The 19,758-nt window shown below is 50.6% G+C and overlaps 12 non-coding genes across 12 annotated transcripts; all 12 read left to right on the forward strand.

Annotated features, from left to right (window-relative positions):
* The first annotated feature begins 750 nt into the window (after positions 1–750).
* On the forward strand, positions 751–824 carry trnat-cgu (transfer RNA threonine (anticodon CGU)). The gene has a single exon. It is a non-coding gene; the product is annotated as a tRNA-Thr (tRNA).
* Positions 825–2,382: 1,558 nt separating this feature from the next.
* trnat-cgu (transfer RNA threonine (anticodon CGU)) lies at positions 2,383–2,456 on the forward strand. Its single transcript has one exon. It is a non-coding gene; the product is annotated as a tRNA-Thr (tRNA).
* Positions 2,457–4,012: 1,556 nt separating this feature from the next.
* trnat-cgu (transfer RNA threonine (anticodon CGU)) lies at positions 4,013–4,086 on the forward strand. Its single transcript has one exon. It is a non-coding gene; the product is annotated as a tRNA-Thr (tRNA).
* Positions 4,087–5,646: 1,560 nt separating this feature from the next.
* trnat-cgu (transfer RNA threonine (anticodon CGU)) lies at positions 5,647–5,720 on the forward strand. The gene has a single exon. It is a non-coding gene; the product is annotated as a tRNA-Thr (tRNA).
* Positions 5,721–7,276: 1,556 nt separating this feature from the next.
* On the forward strand, positions 7,277–7,350 carry trnat-cgu (transfer RNA threonine (anticodon CGU)). Its single transcript has one exon. It is a non-coding gene; the product is annotated as a tRNA-Thr (tRNA).
* A 1,556-nt stretch (positions 7,351–8,906) lies between these two features.
* On the forward strand, positions 8,907–8,980 carry trnat-cgu (transfer RNA threonine (anticodon CGU)). Its single transcript has one exon. It is a non-coding gene; the product is annotated as a tRNA-Thr (tRNA).
* Positions 8,981–10,536: 1,556 nt separating this feature from the next.
* Positions 10,537–10,610, forward strand: trnat-cgu (transfer RNA threonine (anticodon CGU)). The gene has a single exon. It is a non-coding gene; the product is annotated as a tRNA-Thr (tRNA).
* Positions 10,611–12,166: 1,556 nt separating this feature from the next.
* trnat-cgu (transfer RNA threonine (anticodon CGU)) lies at positions 12,167–12,240 on the forward strand. Its single transcript has one exon. It is a non-coding gene; the product is annotated as a tRNA-Thr (tRNA).
* A 1,556-nt stretch (positions 12,241–13,796) lies between these two features.
* trnat-cgu (transfer RNA threonine (anticodon CGU)) lies at positions 13,797–13,870 on the forward strand. Its single transcript has one exon. It is a non-coding gene; the product is annotated as a tRNA-Thr (tRNA).
* Positions 13,871–15,426: 1,556 nt separating this feature from the next.
* trnat-cgu (transfer RNA threonine (anticodon CGU)) lies at positions 15,427–15,500 on the forward strand. The gene has a single exon. It is a non-coding gene; the product is annotated as a tRNA-Thr (tRNA).
* A 1,556-nt stretch (positions 15,501–17,056) lies between these two features.
* trnat-cgu (transfer RNA threonine (anticodon CGU)) lies at positions 17,057–17,130 on the forward strand. Its single transcript has one exon. It is a non-coding gene; the product is annotated as a tRNA-Thr (tRNA).
* Positions 17,131–18,686: 1,556 nt separating this feature from the next.
* On the forward strand, positions 18,687–18,760 carry trnat-cgu (transfer RNA threonine (anticodon CGU)). Its single transcript has one exon. It is a non-coding gene; the product is annotated as a tRNA-Thr (tRNA).
* Positions 18,761–19,758: the final 998 nt, after the last annotated feature.

Consider the following 19,758-nt stretch of genomic DNA (forward strand, 5'->3'; position numbering starts at 1 on the left):
CCCTCCCTAGCAGCCTCATGGCTGGAGCTCCGTGCTGAGGAGTTCAAGGGTTCAGCAAAGTAACTGATCCCCCGATCTGCCGGGTAATCAGGGATGGGCAGTAAATCTTATCCTGGATGAGTGGCGCTGGAAGAGCACAACAGTTCAGGCAGGCATCCAAGGAGCAGCGAAATCGACGTTTCGGGCAAAAGCCTACCCTATCGAGTGACGGCGATCTCCCAGGAATCCGTTTCAAAAAGGGGCAGGTCCTAAATGGACACCTGCTATCGGCCGGAAATAGGTTGAGAACGGCAGCGAGGGAGTGTAATAAAAGTGAAAGACAATGCCGACCGCGAGGCATGAGGCAGGAAGTGAGTGTAGAGCTGGTGGTACAAAGCTCAGAGTTGGTGCTAATGGGTCACCCTTTACTGCTCACTGTTTACACTGACTCACACACCACTCCTGGTCAGTTCATTTCAGTGATACTTTTCCCCTTGGTGTGAGGTTCCCTCTGAGCGTAATAACGCCCTTAATGGGCCCAGGGAGGATGACACGTCCTCTTTATCCTGTCAGTTTAAAGAGGTGAGAACATCGAATTGAAGAGCAGGTTGCGTTTTTCTGTGCCGTTTGCGTGGAGAATGTTGAGTCGTGAACTCTCTCTTCTTTGCAATTCTCACTGAGCAAGATTGAGACGGAAGGCACGTTGACGAGTCCTTGTGTTCATGTGATGAATCAACTGTACCTGCGCACACACCGCAAATCGCGCGCTGTGGCGCCGTGGCTTAGATGGTAAAAGCGCCTGTTTCGTAAACAGGAGATCCTGGGTTCGAATCCCAGTGGTGCCTGCTTGCTGTGTCAAAAGTGCGCACTTGCGTCTTCTTACCAGAGTTGTGTTGCTGGTGAGACAGCACAACGTTCTGTTGCCGCCTGTTATGGTTTGGCGATCCTGGTCTCATTCCAGCAGTAGTCACTGATCGTTCTACCTGGAATTTCGTGCCGCTGTTCCACAAGCGCTCCTGCTCCTCGTTCGCTTTTATTCTCCCACCTTCATTCCAGGTTTGGTGGGAATAACGACGTGAGGTGGAGACACTGCTAACTTACCAGGGAATGCTGTGGCAAACACGCACACAAACTCCACGAGCTGATCACCCGTCCCCGTTCATTCATTTTACACCAACAGAAAATAGATCCTCCTTCTCCTAGAGTTGGAGTACAGTTGTCTTTTCTTTTTCTGCTGAAGAAGGAAAAGAGAAAACATTGCTGCTGAAGGTGGTTATGGAGGGAAGGACAGTCACCAGCGTGTGTACAAGTCAGTTGGCAAGGTTTCCTGTCAGCGTCACTGGGCGGGGTCCCTGTTTAGGAATCCGAGTTTGCATCGTCCAGACCTGGATACAGCTCCCAGTCTCGTAATGAAGATTTATTTCTCTAATTGTGAATTATCCGATTGAAAACGATTTCCTAGTTACGCACAGAATACACCCGCTGATCCTGCCAGAGTCAGCCCAGTGATTGTTTGCATTCATCTAGAAGGACAAAGGCAGCAGATACACCGGTAAACTAGCTCCGCGAATCCCCCTCCGATCATCTCAGCTTTCTGAGTTGTAAAGATCTCGTTGTAGCTTCGCTAGCGCTGGATCAAAGTCCTGGAACCCCCTCCCTAGCAGCCTCATGGCTGGAGCTCCGTGCTGAGGAGTTCAAGGGTTCAGCAAAGTAACTGATCCCCCGATCTGCCGGGTAATCAGGGATGGGCAGTAAATCTTATCCTGGATGAGTGGCGCTGGAAGAGCACAACAGTTCAGGCAGGCATCCAAGGAGCAGCGAAATCGACGTTTCGGGCAAAAGCCTACCCTATCGAGTGACGGCGATCTCCCAGGAATCCGTTTCAAAAAGGGGCAGGTCCTAAATGGACACCTGCTATCGGCCGGAAATAGGTTGAGAACGGCAGCGAGGGAGTGTAATAAAAGTGAAAGACAATGCCGACCGCGAGGCATGAGGCAGGAAGTGAGTGTAGAGCTGGTGGTACAAAGCTCAGAGTTGGTGCTAATGGGTCACCCTTTACTGCTCACTGTTTACACTGACTCACACACCACTCCTGGTCAGTTCATTTCAGTGATACTTTTCCCCTTGGTGTGAGGTTCCCTCTGAGCGTAATAACGCCCTTAATGGGCCCAGGGAGGATGACACGTCCTCTTTATCCTGTCAGTTTAAAGAGGTGAGAACATCGAATTGAAGAGCAGGTTGCGTTTTTCTGTGCCGTTTGCGTGGAGAATGTTGAGTCGTGAACTCTCTCTTCTTTGCAATTCTCACTGAGCAAGATTGAGACGGAAGGCACGTTGACGAGTCCTTGTGTTCATGTGATGAATCAACTGTACCTGCGCACACACACCGCAAATCGCGCGCTGTGGCGCCGTGGCTTAGATGGTAAAAGCGCCTGTTTCGTAAACAGGAGATCCTGGGTTCGAATCCCAGTGGTGCCTGCTTGCTGTGTCAAAAGTGCGCACTTGCGTCTTCTTACCAGAGTTGTGTTGCTGGTGAGACAGCACAACGTTCTGTTGCCGCCTGTTATGGTTTGGCGATCCTGGTCTCATTCCAGCAGTAGTCACTGATCGTTCTACCTGGAATTTCGTGCCGCTGTTCCACAAGCGCTCCTGCTCCTCGTTCGCTTTTATTCTCCCACCTTCATTCCAGGTTTGGTGGGAATAACGACGTGAGGTGGAGACACTGCTAACTTACCAGGGAATGCTGTGGCAAACACGCACACAAACTCCACGAGCTGATCACCCGTCCCCGTTCATTCATTTTACACCAACAGAAAATAGATCCTCCTTCTCCTAGAGTTGGAGTACAGTTGTCTTTTCTTTTTCTGCTGAAGAAGGAAAAGAGAAAACATTGCTGCTGAAGGTGGTTATGGAGGGAAGGACAGTCACCAGCGTGTGTACAAGTCAGTTGGCAAGGTTTCCTGTCAGCGTCACTGGGCGGGGTCCCTGTTTAGGAATCCGAGTTTGCATCGTCCAGACCTGGATACAGCTCCCAGTCTCGTAATGAAGATTTATTTCTCTAATTGTGAATTATCCGATTGAAAACGATTTCCTAGTTACGCACAGAATACACCCGCTGATCCTGCCAGAGTCAGCCCAGTGATTGGTTGCATTCATCTAGAAGGACAAAGGCAGCAGATACACCGGTAAACTAGCTCCGCGAATCCCCCTCCGATCATCTCAGCTTTCTGAGTTGTAAAGATCTCGTTGTAGCTTCACTAGCGCTGGATCAAAGTCCTGGAACCCCCTCCCTAGCAGCCTCATGGCTGGAGCTCCGTGCTGAGGAGTTCAAGGGTTCAGCAAAGTAACTGATCCCCCGATCTGCCGGGTAATCAGGGATGGGCAGTAAATCTTATCCTGGATGAGTGGCGCTGGAAGAGCACAACAGTTCAGGCAGGCATCCAAGGAGCAGCGAAATCGACGTTTCGGGCAAAAGCCTACCCTATCGAGTGACGGCGATCTCCCAGGAATCCGTTTCAAAAAGGGGCAGGTCCTAAACGGACACCTGCTATCGGCCGGAAATAGGTTGAGAACGGCAGCGAGGGAGTGTAATAAAAGTGAAAGACAATGCCGACCGCGAGGCATGAGGCAGGAAGTGAGTGTAGAGCTGGTGGTACAAAGCTCAGAGTTGGTGCTAATGGGTCACCCTTTACTGCTCACTGTTTACACTGACTCACACACCACTCCTGGTCAGTTCATTTCAGTGACACTTTTCCCCTTGGTGTGAGGTTCCCTCTGAGCGTAATAACGCCCTTAATGGGCCCAGGGAGGATGACACGTCCTCTTTATCCTGTCAGTTTAAAGAGGTGAGAACATCGAATTGAAGAGCAGGTTGCGTTTTTCTGTGCCGTTTGCGTGGAGAATGTTGAGTCGTGAACTCTCTCTTCTTTGCAATTCTCACTGAGCAAGATTGAGACGGAAGGCACGTTGACGAGTCCTTGTGTTCATGTGATGAATCAACTGTACCTGCGCACACACCGCAAGTCGCGCGCTGTGGCGCCGTGGCTTAGATGGTAAAAGCGCCTGTTTCGTAAACAGGAGATCCTGGGTTCGAATCCCAGTGGTGCCTGCTTGCTGTGTCAAAAGTGCGCACTTGCGTCTTCTTACCAGAGTTGTGTTGCTGGTGAGACAGCACAACGTTCTGTTGCCGCCTGTTATGGTTTGGCGATCCTGGTCTCATTCCAGCAGTAGTCACTGATCGTTCTACCTGGAATTTCGTGCCGCTGTTCCACAAGCGCTCCTGCTCCTCGTTCGCTTTTATTCTCCCACCTTCATTCCAGGTTTGGTGGGAATAACGACGTGAGGTGGAGACACTGCTAACTTACCAGGGAATGCTGTGGCAAACGCGCGCGCGCACACACTCCACGAGCTGATCACCCGTCCCCGTTCATTCATTTTACACCAACAGAAAATAGATCCTCCTTCTCCTAGAGTTGGAGTACAGTTGTCTTTTCTTTTTCTGCTGAAGAAGGAAAAGAGAAAACATTGCTGCTGAAGGTGGTTATGGAGGGAAGGACAGTCACCAGCGTGTGTACAAGTCAGTTGGCAAGGTTTCCTGTCAGCGTCACTGGGCGGGGTCCCTGTTTAGGAATCCGAGTTTGCATCGTCCAGACCTGGATACAGCTCCCAGTCTCGTAATGAAGATTTATTTCTCTAATTGTGAATTATCCGATTGAAAACGATTTGCTAGTTAGGCACAGAATACACCCGCTGATCCTGCCAGAGTCAGCCCAGTGATTGTTTGCATTCATCTAGAAGGACAAAGGCAGCAGATACACCGGTAAACTAGCTCCGCGAATCCCCCTCCGATCATCTCAGCTTTCTGAGTTGTAAAGATCTCGTTGTAGCTTCACTAGCGCTGGATCAAAGTCCTGGAACCCCCTCCCTAGCAGCCTCATGGCTGGAGCTCCGTGCTGAGGAGTTCAAGGGTTCAGCAAAGTAACTGATCCCCCGATCTGCCGGGTAATCAGGGATGGGCAGTAAATCCTACCCTGGATGAGTGGCGCTGGAAGAGCACAACAGTTCAGGCAGGCATCCAAGGAGCAGCGAAATCGACGTTTCGGGCAAAAGCCTACCCTATCGAGTGACGGCGATCTCCCAGGAATCCGTTTCAAAAAGGGGCAGGTCCTAAACGGACACCTGCTATCGGCCGGAAATAGGTTGAGAACGGCAGCGAGGGAGTGTAATAAAAGTGAAAGACAATGCCGACCGCGAGGCATGAGGCAGGAAGTGAGTGTAGAGCTGGTGGTACAAAGCTCAGAGTTGGTGCTAATGGGTCACCCTTTACTGCTCACTGTTTACACTGACTCACACACCACTCCTGGTCAGTTCATTTCAGTGACACTTTTCCCCTTGGTGTGAGGTTCCCTCTGAGCGTAATAACGCCCTTAATGGGCCCAGGGAGGATGACACGTCCTCTTTATCCTGTCAGTTTAAAGAGGTGAGAACATCGAATTGAAGAGCAGGTTGCGTTTTTCTGTGCCGTTTGCGTGGAGAATGTTGAGTCGTGAACTCTCTCTTCTTTGCAATTCTCACTGAGCAAGATTGAGACGGAAGGCACGTTGACGAGTCCTTGTGTTCATGTGATGAATCAACTGTACCTGCGCACACACCGCAAGTCGCGCGCTGTGGCGCCGTGGCTTAGATGGTAAAAGCGCCTGTTTCGTAAACAGGAGATCCTGGGTTCGAATCCCAGTGGTGCCTGCTTGCTGTGTCAAAAGTGCGCACTTGCGTCTTCTTACCAGAGTTGTGTTGCTGGTGAGACAGCACAACGTTCTGTTGCCGCCTGTTATGGTTTGGCGATCCTGGTCTCATTCCAGCAGTAGTCACTGATCGTTCTACCTGGAATTTCGTGCCGCTGTTCCACAAGCGCTCCTGCTCCTCGTTCGCTTTTATTCTCCCACCTTCATTCCAGGTTTGGTGGGAATAACGACGTGAGGTGGAGACACTGCTAACTTACCAGGGAATGCTGTGGCAAACACGCACACACACTCCACGAGCTGATCACCCGTCCCCGTTCATTCATTTTACACCAACAGAAAATAGATCCTCCTTCTCCTAGAGTTGGAGTACAGTTGTCTTTTCTTTTTCTGCTGAAGAAGGAAAAGAGAAAACATTGCTGCTGAAGGTGGTTATGGAGGGAAGGACAGTCACCAGCGTGTGTACAAGTCAGTTGGCAAGGTTTCCTGTCAGCGTCACTGGGCGGGGTCCCTGTTTAGGAATCCGAGTTTGCATCGTCCAGACCTGGATACAGCTCCCAGTCTCGTAATGAAGATTTATTTCTCTAATTGTGAATTATCCGATTGAAAACGATTTGCTAGTTAGGCACAGAATACACCCGCTGATCCTGCCAGAGTCAGCCCAGTGATTGTTTGCATTCATCTAGAAGGACAAAGGCAGCAGATACACCGGTAAACTAGCTCCGCGAATCCCCCTCCGATCATCTCAGCTTTCTGAGTTGTAAAGATCTCGTTGTAGCTTCACTAGCGCTGGATCAAAGTCCTGGAACCCCCTCCCTAGCAGCCTCATGGCTGGAGCTCCGTGCTGAGGAGTTCAAGGGTTCAGCAAAGTAACTGATCCCCCGATCTGCCGGGTAATCAGGGATGGGCAGTAAATCCTACCCTGGATGAGTGGCGCTGGAAGAGCACAACAGTTCAGGCAGGCATCCAAGGAGCAGCGAAATCGACGTTTCGGGCAAAAGCCTACCCTATCGAGTGACGGCGATCTCCCAGGAATCCGTTTCAAAAAGGGGCAGGTCCTAAACGGACACCTGCTATCGGCCGGAAATAGGTTGAGAACGGCAGCGAGGGAGTGTAATAAAAGTGAAAGACAATGCCGACCGCGAGGCATGAGGCAGGAAGTGAGTGTAGAGCTGGTGGTACAAAGCTCAGAGTTGGTGCTAATGGGTCACCCTTTACTGCTCACTGTTTACACTGACTCACACACCACTCCTGGTCAGTTCATTTCAGTGATACTTTTCCCCTTGGTGTGAGGTTCCCTCTGAGCGTAATAACGCCCTTAATGGGCCCAGGGAGGATGACACGTCCTCTTTATCCTGTCAGTTTAAAGAGGTGAGAACATCGAATTGAAGAGCAGGTTGCGTTTTTCTGTGCCGTTTGCGTGGAGAATGTTGAGTCGTGAACTCTCTCTTCTTTGCAATTCTCACTGAGCAAGATTGAGACGGAAGGCACGTTGACGAGTCCTTGTGTTCATGTGATGAATCAACTGTACCTGCGCACACACCGCAAATCGCGCGCTGTGGCGCCGTGGCTTAGATGGTAAAAGCGCCTGTTTCGTTAACAGGAGATCCTGGGTTCGAATCCCAGTGGTGCCTGCTTGCTGTGTCAAAAGTGCGCACTTGCGTCTTCTTACCAGAGTTGTGTTGCTGGTGAGACAGCACAACGTTCTGTTGCCGCCTGTTATGGTTTGGCGATCCTGGTCTCATTCCAGCAGTAGTCACTGATCGTTCTACCTGGAATTTCGTGCCGCTGTTCCACAAGCGCTCCTGCTCCTCGTTCGCTTTTATTCTCCCACCTTCATTCCAGGTTTGGTGGGAATAACGACGTGAGGTGGAGACACTGCTAACTTACCAGGGAATGCTGTGGCAAACACGCACACAAACTCCACGAGCTGATCACCCGTCCCCGTTCATTCATTTTACACCAACAGAAAATAGATCCTCCTTCTCCTAGAGTTGGAGTACAGTTGTCTTTTCTTTTTCTGCTGAAGAAGGAAAAGAGAAAACATTGCTGCTGAAGGTGGTTATGGAGGGAAGGACAGTCACCAGCGTGTGTACAAGTCAGTTGGCAAGGTTTCCTGTCAGCGTCACTGGGCGGGGTCCCTGTTTAGGAATCCGAGTTTGCATCGTCCAGACCTGGATACAGCTCCCAGTCTCGTAATGAAGATTTATTTCTCTAATTGTGAATTATCCGATTGAAAACGATTTCCTAGTTACGCACAGAATACACCCGCTGATCCTGCCAGAGTCAGCCCAGTGATTGGTTGCATTCATCTAGAAGGACAAAGGCAGCAGATACACCGGTAAACTAGCTCCGCGAATCCCCCTCCGATCATCTCAGCTTTCTGAGTTGTAAAGATCTCGTTGTAGCTTCACTAGCGCTGGATCAAAGTCCTGGAACCCCCTCCCTAGCAGCCTCATGGCTGGAGCTCCGTGCTGAGGAGTTCAAGGGTTCAGCAAAGTAACTGATCCCCCGATCTGCCGGGTAATCAGGGATGGGCAGTAAATCCTACCCTGGATGAGTGGCGCTGGAAGAGCACAACAGTTCAGGCAGGCATCCAAGGAGCAGCGAAATCGACGTTTCGGGCAAAAGCCTACCCTATCGAGTGACGGCGATCTCCCAGGAATCCGTTTCAAAAAGGGGCAGGTCCTAAACGGACACCTGCTATCGGCCGGAAATAGGTTGAGAACGGCAGCGAGGGAGTGTAATAAAAGTGAAAGACAATGCCGACCGCGAGGCATGAGGCAGGAAGTGAGTGTAGAGCTGGTGGTACAAAGCTCAGAGTTGGTGCTAATGGGTCACCCTTTACTGCTCACTGTTTACACTGACTCACACACCACTCCTGGTCAGTTCATTTCAGTGACACTTTTCCCCTTGGTGTGAGGTTCCCTCTGAGCGTAATAACGCCCTTAATGGGCCCAGGGAGGATGACACGTCCTCTTTATCCTGTCAGTTTAAAGAGGTGAGAACATCGAATTGAAGAGCAGGTTGCGTTTTTCTGTGCCGTTTGCGTGGAGAATGTTGAGTCGTGAACTCTCTCTTCTTTGCAATTCTCACTGAGCAAGATTGAGACGGAAGGCACGTTGACGAGTCCTTGTGTTCATGTGATGAATCAACTGTACCTGCGCACACACCGCAAATCGCGCGCTGTGGCGCCGTGGCTTAGATGGTAAAAGCGCCTGTTTCGTTAACAGGAGATCCTGGGTTCGAATCCCAGTGGTGCCTGCTTGCTGTGTCAAAAGTGCGCACTTGCGTCTTCTTACCAGAGTTGTGTTGCTGGTGAGACAGCACAACGTTCTGTTGCCGCCTGTTATGGTTTGGCGATCCTGGTCTCATTCCAGCAGTAGTCACTGATCGTTCTACCTGGAATTTCGTGCCGCTGTTCCACAAGCGCTCCTGCTCCTCGTTCGCTTTTATTCTCCCACCTTCATTCCAGGTTTGGTGGGAATAACGACGTGAGGTGGAGACACTGCTAACTTACCAGGGAATGCTGTGGCAAACACGCACACAAACTCCACGAGCTGATCACCCGTCCCCGTTCATTCATTTTACACCAACAGAAAATAGATCCTCCTTCTCCTAGAGTTGGAGTACAGTTGTCTTTTCTTTTTCTGCTGAAGAAGGAAAAGAGAAAACATTGCTGCTGAAGGTGGTTATGGAGGGAAGGACAGTCACCAGCGTGTGTACAAGTCAGTTGGCAAGGTTTCCTGTCAGCGTCACTGGGCGGGGTCCCTGTTTAGGAATCCGAGTTTGCATCGTCCAGACCTGGATACAGCTCCCAGTCTCGTAATGAAGATTTATTTCTCTAATTGTGAATTATCCGATTGAAAACGATTTCCTAGTTACGCACAGAATACACCCGCTGATCCTGCCAGAGTCAGCCCAGTGATTGGTTGCATTCATCTAGAAGGACAAAGGCAGCAGATACACCGGTAAACTAGCTCCGCGAATCCCCCTCCGATCATCTCAGCTTTCTGAGTTGTAAAGATCTCGTTGTAGCTTCACTAGCGCTGGATCAAAGTCCTGGAACCCCCTCCCTAGCAGCCTCATGGCTGGAGCTCCGTGCTGAGGAGTTCAAGGGTTCAGCAAAGTAACTGATCCCCCGATCTGCCGGGTAATCAGGGATGGGCAGTAAATCCTACCCTGGATGAGTGGCGCTGGAAGAGCACAACAGTTCAGGCAGGCATCCAAGGAGCAGCGAAATCGACGTTTCGGGCAAAAGCCTACCCTATCGAGTGACGGCGATCTCCCAGGAATCCGTTTCAAAAAGGGGCAGGTCCTAAACGGACACCTGCTATCGGCCGGAAATAGGTTGAGAACGGCAGCGAGGGAGTGTAATAAAAGTGAAAGACAATGCCGACCGCGAGGCATGAGGCAGGAAGTGAGTGTAGAGCTGGTGGTACAAAGCTCAGAGTTGGTGCTAATGGGTCACCCTTTACTGCTCACTGTTTACACTGACTCACACACCACTCCTGGTCAGTTCATTTCAGTGACACTTTTCCCCTTGGTGTGAGGTTCCCTCTGAGCGTAATAACGCCCTTAATGGGCCCAGGGAGGATGACACGTCCTCTTTATCCTGTCAGTTTAAAGAGGTGAGAACATCGAATTGAAGAGCAGGTTGCGTTTTTCTGTGCCGTTTGCGTGGAGAATGTTGAGTCGTGAACTCTCTCTTCTTTGCAATTCTCACTGAGCAAGATTGAGACGGAAGGCACGTTGACGAGTCCTTGTGTTCATGTGATGAATCAACTGTACCTGCGCACACACCGCAAGTCGCGCGCTGTGGCGCCGTGGCTTAGATGGTAAAAGCGCCTGTTTCGTAAACAGGAGATCCTGGGTTCGAATCCCAGTGGTGCCTGCTTGCTGTGTCAAAAGTGCGCACTTGCGTCTTCTTACCAGAGTTGTGTTGCTGGTGAGACAGCACAACGTTCTGTTGCCGCCTGTTATGGTTTGGCGATCCTGGTCTCATTCCAGCAGTAGTCACTGATCGTTCTACCTGGAATTTCGTGCCGCTGTTCCACAAGCGCTCCTGCTCCTCGTTCGCTTTTATTCTCCCACCTTCATTCCAGGTTTGGTGGGAATAACGACGTGAGGTGGAGACACTGCTAACTTACCAGGGAATGCTGTGGCAAACACGCACACAAACTCCACGAGCTGATCACCCGTCCCCGTTCATTCATTTTACACCAACAGAAAATAGATCCTCCTTCTCCTAGAGTTGGAGTACAGTTGTCTTTTCTTTTTCTGCTGAAGAAGGAAAAGAGAAAACATTGCTGCTGAAGGTGGTTATGGAGGGAAGGACAGTCACCAGCGTGTGTACAAGTCAGTTGGCAAGGTTTCCTGTCAGCGTCACTGGGCGGGGTCCCTGTTTAGGAATCCGAGTTTGCATCGTCCAGACCTGGATACAGCTCCCAGTCTCGTAATGAAGATTTATTTCTCTAATTGTGAATTATCCGATTGAAAACGATTTCCTAGTTACGCACAGAATACACCCGCTGATCCTGCCAGAGTCAGCCCAGTGATTGGTTGCATTCATCTAGAAGGACAAAGGCAGCAGATACACCGGTAAACTAGCTCCGCGAATCCCCCTCCGATCATCTCAGCTTTCTGAGTTGTAAAGATCTCGTTGTAGCTTCACTAGCGCTGGATCAAAGTCCTGGAACCCCCTCCCTAGCAGCCTCATGGCTGGAGCTCCGTGCTGAGGAGTTCAAGGGTTCAGCAAAGTAACTGATCCCCCGATCTGCCGGGTAATCAGGGATGGGCAGTAAATCCTACCCTGGATGAGTGGCGCTGGAAGAGCACAACAGTTCAGGCAGGCATCCAAGGAGCAGCGAAATCGACGTTTCGGGCAAAAGCCTACCCTATCGAGTGACGGCGATCTCCCAGGAATCCGTTTCAAAAAGGGGCAGGTCCTAAACGGACACCTGCTATCGGCCGGAAATAGGTTGAGAACGGCAGCGAGGGAGTGTAATAAAAGTGAAAGACAATGCCGACCGCGAGGCATGAGGCAGGAAGTGAGTGTAGAGCTGGTGGTACAAAGCTCAGAGTTGGTGCTAATGGGTCACCCTTTACTGCTCACTGTTTACACTGACTCACACACCACTCCTGGTCAGTTCATTTCAGTGATACTTTTCCCCTTGGTGTGAGGTTCCCTCTGAGCGTAATAACGCCCTTAATGGGCCCAGGGAGGATGACACGTCCTCTTTATCCTGTCAGTTTAAAGAGGTGAGAACATCGAATTGAAGAGCAGGTTGCGTTTTTCTGTGCCGTTTGCGTGGAGAATGTTGAGTCGTGAACTCTCTCTTCTTTGCAATTCTCACTGAGCAAGATTGAGACGGAAGGCACGTTGACGAGTCCTTGTGTTCATGTGATGAATCAACTGTACCTGCGCACACACCGCAAATCGCGCGCTGTGGCGCCGTGGCTTAGATGGTAAAAGCGCCTGTTTCGTTAACAGGAGATCCTGGGTTCGAATCCCAGTGGTGCCTGCTTGCTGTGTCAAAAGTGCGCACTTGCGTCTTCTTACCAGAGTTGTGTTGCTGGTGAGACAGCACAACGTTCTGTTGCCGCCTGTTATGGTTTGGCGATCCTGGTCTCATTCCAGCAGTAGTCACTGATCGTTCTACCTGGAATTTCGTGCCGCTGTTCCACAAGCGCTCCTGCTCCTCGTTCGCTTTTATTCTCCCACCTTCATTCCAGGTTTGGTGGGAATAACGACGTGAGGTGGAGACACTGCTAACTTACCAGGGAATGCTGTGGCAAACACGCACACAAACTCCACGAGCTGATCACCCGTCCCCGTTCATTCATTTTACACCAACAGAAAATAGATCCTCCTTCTCCTAGAGTTGGAGTACAGTTGTCTTTTCTTTTTCTGCTGAAGAAGGAAAAGAGAAAACATTGCTGCTGAAGGTGGTTATGGAGGGAAGGACAGTCACCAGCGTGTGTACAAGTCAGTTGGCAAGGTTTCCTGTCAGCGTCACTGGGCGGGGTCCCTGTTTAGGAATCCGAGTTTGCATCGTCCAGACCTGGATACAGCTCCCAGTCTCGTAATGAAGATTTATTTCTCTAATTGTGAATTATCCGATTGAAAACGATTTCCTAGTTACGCACAGAATACACCCGCTGATCCTGCCAGAGTCAGCCCAGTGATTGGTTGCATTCATCTAGAAGGACAAAGGCAGCAGATACACCGGTAAACTAGCTCCGCGAATCCCCCTCCGATCATCTCAGCTTTCTGAGTTGTAAAGATCTCGTTGTAGCTTCACTAGCGCTGGATCAAAGTCCTGGAACCCCCTCCCTAGCAGCCTCATGGCTGGAGCTCCGTGCTGAGGAGTTCAAGGGTTCAGCAAAGTAACTGATCCCCCGATCTGCCGGGTAATCAGGGATGGGCAGTAAATCCTACCCTGGATGAGTGGCGCTGGAAGAGCACAACAGTTCAGGCAGGCATCCAAGGAGCAGCGAAATCGACGTTTCGGGCAAAAGCCTACCCTATCGAGTGACGGCGATCTCCCAGGAATCCGTTTCAAAAAGGGGCAGGTCCTAAACGGACACCTGCTATCGGCCGGAAATAGGTTGAGAACGGCAGCGAGGGAGTGTAATAAAAGTGAAAGACAATGCCGACCGCGAGGCATGAGGCAGGAAGTGAGTGTAGAGCTGGTGGTACAAAGCTCAGAGTTGGTGCTAATGGGTCACCCTTTACTGCTCACTGTTTACACTGACTCACACACCACTCCTGGTCAGTTCATTTCAGTGACACTTTTCCCCTTGGTGTGAGGTTCCCTCTGAGCGTAATAACGCCCTTAATGGGCCCAGGGAGGATGACACGTCCTCTTTATCCTGTCAGTTTAAAGAGGTGAGAACATCGAATTGAAGAGCAGGTTGCGTTTTTCTGTGCCGTTTGCGTGGAGAATGTTGAGTCGTGAACTCTCTCTTCTTTGCAATTCTCACTGAGCAAGATTGAGACGGAAGGCACGTTGACGAGTCCTTGTGTTCATGTGATGAATCAACTGTACCTGCGCACACACCGCAAGTCGCGCGCTGTGGCGCCGTGGCTTAGATGGTAAAAGCGCCTGTTTCGTAAACAGGAGATCCTGGGTTCGAATCCCAGTGGTGCCTGCTTGCTGTGTCAAAAGTGCGCACTTGCGTCTTCTTACCAGAGTTGTGTTGCTGGTGAGACAGCACAACGTTCTGTTGCCGCCTGTTATGGTTTGGCGATCCTGGTCTCATTCCAGCAGTAGTCACTGATCGTTCTACCTGGAATTTCGTGCCGCTGTTCCACAAGCGCTCCTGCTCCTCGTTCGCTTTTATTCTCCCACCTTCATTCCAGGTTTGGTGGGAATAACGACGTGAGGTGGAGACACTGCTAACTTACCAGGGAATGCTGTGGCAAACACGCACACAAACTCCACGAGCTGATCACCCGTCCCCGTTCATTCATTTTACACCAACAGAAAATAGATCCTCCTTCTCCTAGAGTTGGAGTACAGTTGTCTTTTCTTTTTCTGCTGAAGAAGGAAAAGAGAAAACATTGCTGCTGAAGGTGGTTATGGAGGGAAGGACAGTCACCAGCGTGTGTACAAGTCAGTTGGCAAGGTTTCCTGTCAGCGTCACTGGGCGGGGTCCCTGTTTAGGAATCCGAGTTTGCATCGTCCAGACCTGGATACAGCTCCCAGTCTCGTAATGAAGATTTATTTCTCTAATTGTGAATTATCCGATTGAAAACGATTTCCTAGTTACGCACAGAATACACCCGCTGATCCTGCCAGAGTCAGCCCAGTGATTGGTTGCATTCATCTAGAAGGACAAAGGCAGCAGATACACCGGTAAACTAGCTCCGCGAATCCCCCTCCGATCATCTCAGCTTTCTGAGTTGTAAAGATCTCGTTGTAGCTTCACTAGCGCTGGATCAAAGTCCTGGAACCCCCTCCCTAGCAGCCTCATGGCTGGAGCTCCGTGCTGAGGAGTTCAAGGGTTCAGCAAAGTAACTGATCCCCCGATCTGCCGGGTAATCAGGGATGGGCAGTAAATCCTACCCTGGATGAGTGGCGCTGGAAGAGCACAACAGTTCAGGCAGGCATCCAAGGAGCAGCGAAATCGACGTTTCGGGCAAAAGCCTACCCTATCGAGTGACGGCGATCTCCCAGGAATCCGTTTCAAAAAGGGGCAGGTCCTAAACGGACACCTGCTATCGGCCGGAAATAGGTTGAGAACGGCAGCGAGGGAGTGTAATAAAAGTGAAAGACAATGCCGACCGCGAGGCATGAGGCAGGAAGTGAGTGTAGAGCTGGTGGTACAAAGCTCAGAGTTGGTGCTAATGGGTCACCCTTTACTGCTCACTGTTTACACTGACTCACACACCACTCCTGGTCAGTTCATTTCAGTGACACTTTTCCCCTTGGTGTGAGGTTCCCTCTGAGCGTAATAACGCCCTTAATGGGCCCAGGGAGGATGACACGTCCTCTTTATCCTGTCAGTTTAAAGAGGTGAGAACATCGAATTGAAGAGCAGGTTGCGTTTTTCTGTGCCGTTTGCGTGGAGAATGTTGAGTCGTGAACTCTCTCTTCTTTGCAATTCTCACTGAGCAAGATTGAGACGGAAGGCACGTTGACGAGTCCTTGTGTTCATGTGATGAATCAACTGTACCTGCGCACACACCGCAAGTCGCGCGCTGTGGCGCCGTGGCTTAGATGGTAAAAGCGCCTGTTTCGTAAACAGGAGATCCTGGGTTCGAATCCCAGTGGTGCCTGCTTGCTGTGTCAAAAGTGCGCACTTGCGTCTTCTTACCAGAGTTGTGTTGCTGGTGAGACAGCACAACGTTCTGTTGCCGCCTGTTATGGTTTGGCGATCCTGGTCTCATTCCAGCAGTAGTCACTGATCGTTCTACCTGGAATTTCGTGCCGCTGTTCCACAAGCGCTCCTGCTCCTCGTTCGCTTTTATTCTCCCACCTTCATTCCAGGTTTGGTGGGAATAACGACGTGAGGTGGAGACACTGCTAACTTACCAGGGAATGCTGTGGCAAACACGCACACACACTCCACGAGCTGATCACCCGTCCCCGTTCATTCATTTTACACCAACAGAAAATAGATCCTCCTTCTCCTAGAGTTGGAGTACAGTTGTCTTTTCTTTTTCTGCTGAAGAAGGAAAAGAGAAAACATTGCTGCTGAAGGTGGTTATGGAGGGAAGGACAGTCACCAGCGTGTGTACAAGTCAGTTGGCAAGGTTTCCTGTCAGCGTCACTGGGCGGGGTCCCTGTTTAGGAATCCGAGTTTGCATCGTCCAGACCTGGATACAGCTCCCAGTCTCGTAATGAAGATTTATTTCTCTAATTGTGAATTATCCGATTGAAAACGATTTGCTAGTTAGGCACAGAATACACCCGCTGATCCTGCCAGAGTCAGCCCAGTGATTGTTTGCATTCATCTAGAAGGACAAAGGCAGCAGATACACCGGTAAACTAGCTCCGCGAATCCCCCTCCGATCATCTCAGCTTTCTGAGTTGTAAAGATCTCGTTGTAGCTTCACTAGCGCTGGATCAAAGTCCTGGAACCCCCTCCCTAGCAGCCTCATGGCTGGAGCTCCGTGCTGAGGAGTTCAAGGGTTCAGCAAAGTAACTGATCCCCCGATCTGCCGGGTAATCAGGGATGGGCAGTAAATCCTACCCTGGATGAGTGGCGCTGGAAGAGCACAACAGTTCAGGCAGGCATCCAAGGAGCAGCGAAATCGACGTTTCGGGCAAAAGCCTACCCTATCGAGTGACGGCGATCTCCCAGGAATCCGTTTCAAAAAGGGGCAGGTCCTAAACGGACACCTGCTATCGGCCGGAAATAGGTTGAGAACGGCAGCGAGGGAGTGTAATAAAAGTGAAAGACAATGCCGACCGCGAGGCATGAGGCAGGAAGTGAGTGTAGAGCTGGTGGTACAAAGCTCAGAGTTGGTGCTAATGGGTCACCCTTTACTGCTCACTGTTTACACTGACTCACACACCACTCCTGGTCAGTTCATTTCAGTGACACTTTTCCCCTTGGTGTGAGGTTCCCTCTGAGCGTAATAACGCCCTTAATGGGCCCAGGGAGGATGACACGTCCTCTTTATCCTGTCAGTTTAAAGAGGTGAGAACATCGAATTGAAGAGCAGGTTGCGTTTTTCTGTGCCGTTTGCGTGGAGAATGTTGAGTCGTGAACTCTCTCTTCTTTGCAATTCTCACTGAGCAAGATTGAGACGGAAGGCACGTTGACGAGTCCTTGTGTTCATGTGATGAATCAACTGTACCTGCGCACACACCGCAAGTCGCGCGCTGTGGCGCCGTGGCTTAGATGGTAAAAGCGCCTGTTTCGTAAACAGGAGATCCTGGGTTCGAATCCCAGTGGTGCCTGCTTGCTGTGTCAAAAGTGCGCACTTGCGTCTTCTTACCAGAGTTGTGTTGCTGGTGAGACAGCACAACGTTCTGTTGCAGCCTGTTATGGTTTGGCGATCCTGGTCTCATTCCAGCAGTAGTCACTGATCGTTCTACCTGGAATTTCGTGCCGCTGTTCCACAAGCGCTCCTGCTCCTCGTTCGCTTTTATTCTCCCACCTTCATTCCAGGTTTGGTGGGAATAACGACGTGAGGTGGAGACACTGCTAACTTACCAGGGAATGCTGTGGCAAACACGCACACAAACTCCACGAGCTGATCACCCGTCCCCGTTCATTCATTTTACACCAACAGAAAATAGATCCTCCTTCTCCTAGAGTTGGAGTACAGTTGTCTTTTCTTTTTCTGCTGAAGAAGGAAAAGAGAAAACATTGCTGCTGAAGGTGGTTATGGAGGGAAGGACAGTCACCAGCGTGTGTACAAGTCAGTTGGCAAGGTTTCCTGTCAGCGTCACTGGGCGGGGTCCCTGTTTAGGAATCCGAGTTTGCATCGTCCAGACCTGGATACAGCTCCCAGTCTCGTAATGAAGATTTATTTCTCTAATTGTGAATTATCCGATTGAAAACGATTTGCTAGTTAGGCACAGAATACACCCGCTGATCCTGCCAGAGTCAGCCCAGTGATTGTTTGCATTCATCTAGAAGGACAAAGGCAGCAGATACACCGGTAAACTAGCTCCGCGAATCCCCCTCCGATCATCTCAGCTTTCTGAGTTGTAAAGATCTCGTTGTAGCTTCACTAGCGCTGGATCAAAGTCCTGGAACCCCCTCCCTAGCAGCCTCATGGCTGGAGCTCCGTGCTGAGGAGTTCAAGGGTTCAGCAAAGTAACTGATCCCCCGATCTGCCGGGTAATCAGGGATGGGCAGTAAATCCTACCCTGGATGAGTGGCGCTGGAAGAGCACAACAGTTCAGGCAGGCATCCAAGGAGCAGCGAAATCGACGTTTCGGGCAAAAGCCTACCCTATCGAGTGACGGCGATCTCCCAGGAATCCGTTTCAAAAAGGGGCAGGTCCTAAACGGACACCTGCTATCGGCCGGAAATAGGTTGAGAACGGCAGCGAGGGAGTGTAATAAAAGTGAAAGACAATGCCGACCGCGAGGCATGAGGCAGGAAGTGAGTGTAGAGCTGGTGGTACAAAGCTCAGAGTTGGTGCTAATGGGTCACCCTTTACTGCTCACTGTTTACACTGACTCACACACCACTCCTGGTCAGTTCATTTCAGTGACACTTTTCCCCTTGGTGTGAGGTTCCCTCTGAGCGTAATAACGCCCTTAATGGGCCCAGGGAGGATGACACGTCCTCTTTATCCTGTCAGTTTAAAGAGGTGAGAACATCGAATTGAAGAGCAGGTTGCGTTTTTCTGTGCCGTTTGCGTGGAGAATGTTGAGTCGTGAACTCTCTCTTCTTTGCAATTCTCACTGAGCAAGATTGAGACGGAAGGCACGTTGACGAGTCCTTGTGTTCATGTGATGAATCAACTGTACCTGCGCACACACCGCAAGTCGCGCGCTGTGGCGCCGTGGCTTAGATGGTAAAAGCGCCTGTTTCGTAAACAGGAGATCCTGGGTTCGAATCCCAGTGGTGCCTGCTTGCTGTGTCAAAAGTGCGCACTTGCGTCTTCTTACCAGAGTTGTGTTGCTGGTGAGACAGCACAACGTTCTGTTGCAGCCTGTTATGGTTTGGCGATCCTGGTCTCATTCCAGCAGTAGTCACTGATCGTTCTACCTGGAATTTCGTGCCGCTGTTCCACAAGCGCTCCTGCTCCTCGTTCGCTTTTATTCTCCCACCTTCATTCCAGGTTTGGTGGGAATAACGACGTGAGGTGGAGACACTGCTAACTTACCAGGGAATGCTGTGGCAAACACGCACACAAACTCCACGAGCTGATCACCCGTCCCCGTTCATTCATTTTACACCAACAGAAAATAGATCCTCCTTCTCCTAGAGTTGGAGTACAGTTGTCTTTTCTTTTTCTGCTGAAGAAGGAAAAGAGAAAACATTGCTGCTGAAGGTGGTTATGGAGGGAAGGACAGTCACCAGCGTGTGTACAAGTCAGTTGGCAAGGTTTCCTGTCAGCGTCACTGGGCGGGGTCCCTGTTTAGGAATCCGAGTTTGCATCGTCCAGACCTGGATACAGCTCCCAGTCTCGTAATGAAGATTTATTTCTCTAATTGTGAATTATCCGATTGAAAACGATTTGCTAGTTAGGCACAGAATACACCCGCTGATCCTGCCAGAGTCAGCCCAGTGATTGTTTGCATTCATCTAGAAGGACAAAGGCAGCAGATACACCGGTAAACTAGCTCCGCGAATCCCCCTCCGATCATCTCAGCTTTCTGAGTTGTAAAGATCTCGTTGTAGCTTCACTAGCGCTGGATCAAAGTCCTGGAACCCCCTCCCTAGCAGCCTCATGGCTGGAGCTCCGTGCTGAGGAGTTCAAGGGTTCAGCAAAGTAACTGATCCCCCGATCTGCCGGGTAATCAGGGATGGGCAGTAAATCCTACCCTGGATGAGTGGCGCTGGAAGAGCACAACAGTTCAGGCAGGCATCCAAGGAGCAGCGAAATCGACGTTTCGGGCAAAAGC

This window comes from Chiloscyllium punctatum, chromosome 45 (genome assembly GCF_047496795.1).
Source record: "Chiloscyllium punctatum isolate Juve2018m chromosome 45, sChiPun1.3, whole genome shotgun sequence".
NCBI lineage: Eukaryota > Metazoa > Chordata > Chondrichthyes > Orectolobiformes > Hemiscylliidae > Chiloscyllium > Chiloscyllium punctatum.